This window comes from Octodon degus, unplaced genomic scaffold (assembly GCF_000260255.1).
Source record: "Octodon degus isolate 3935 unplaced genomic scaffold, OctDeg1.0 scaffold00076, whole genome shotgun sequence".
Lineage (NCBI taxonomy): Eukaryota > Metazoa > Chordata > Mammalia > Rodentia > Octodontidae > Octodon > Octodon degus.
This window is the reverse complement of record NW_004524652.1, coordinates 3,777,835-3,779,386: the sequence shown is the minus strand read 5'-3', so window position 1 is coordinate 3,779,386 and position 1,552 is coordinate 3,777,835.

Below are 1,552 nucleotides of genomic sequence, written 5' to 3'. Positions count from 1 at the left end.
TATTCCACTGAGCCATCTGCCCAGCTCCTCCACTACATTTTTTAAAAAACAGCTTTTTTATCCAAGATTTAGATATTACAAATTGTGCTGCTATAAACATAGAAACACAGGTATTGCTGTGGCACGATGTTTAGAATTTTTATGGGAAAATACCCAGAAAGGGAAGAGCTGGGTCAAGTTGGACCTATAATCCTAGTTTTATAAGGAATCTCCACACTGATTTCCGCAGCGCTTGTGCTAGTCTGCACTCCCACTAATACTGGACAGCGTTTCTTTTTTCCAGACAACCCCACTAGCATTTGTAGTAGAAAGATACCACCTACTTATGCATAGTAAGAACCAATGTAGTGAAAATGGCTATATTCTCAAAACTGTGACACAGATAAATCCAATCCCAATCAAGCCACCATTAGCATGCCTCACAGACCTAGAGAAGATATTCTTAAAATTTATTTGGAATCAGAAGTAACCTAGAATAGATAAAACAGTCCTGGGCAGCAAAAGCAACTCAGTGGACATCATAATCCCTGACTTGAAATTATACGATGAAGCTACTGTGATAAAAACAGCATGGTGCTGGCAAAAAAAAAGGCCTGAGGATCAGTAGAAGGGGAGATGCAGGTGCAACTGCAAACACACTCAGCCACCTTATTTTTGACAAAGGAGCCAAACATGTTCACTGGAAGTCTTTTTAATAAGCGATGCTGCAAGAATTGCCTTTCTATGTTTCAAAGACTAAACTTAGACCCACGCCTAACAGCACACACTAAACTAAAGTCAAAATGGAATAAAGATATAAATATTAAACTGAAACACTAAACCTACTGGAAGAGAAAGTAGGTAGTAATCTTGAAGCAAAAGGTGTAGGCAGAGACTGCAGAAACACAACTTAAAGGAGAGAAGGTGTGTTTCTGCTCAGGACTGCGGTGTTCCATTTTCCCTGGTCAGGTGTCTCCACTGAGTGTAGACCTGTGGTGACGTAGGATCTTCATGGTAGAAAGGCAGGGCATGGTGGGGGAAAGCTGTGTGTCTCCGATGGCGAAGTCTCAGCCAGAGACGAAGGGCTGGAGACAAGTCACAGTGCCCAAGGCCACGCTCCTGTGACCCACTCCCTTCTGTTATACCCCCTTCACCAATGGTTTTTATATTGGATGCTGTTGTCTTCAAATCAGCTGTTCAGATTTTGAGGTATATGCATGCAAAATTGGTCAAAAAATTAACAAACAATTAAACACAGGAGAATCAGAGGCATACAAAAGCAGTCTTTCAGTTATTCTGTTGTATATCGCAGCAAAATATTCCCATAAGCATACTCTACAAATGGACTTCTGCACCTCATGGGTCATGATTCTATCTGGGTCTACAAGGTGGATATCAAGGAAAAAGCTCAGTCCCTCAAGAGACACCTGGCCACCAGTAAGAGTCATGGAGAATATCCATGTCCACGACATACTAGAACTTTGTGCGGTATCCTATCCCCAGACTGTTAGAAGTGCTGGTCATTTATTTGCCATTCTAGTATTTATCTTGTTTTATTCTTAGTAATTTTTTA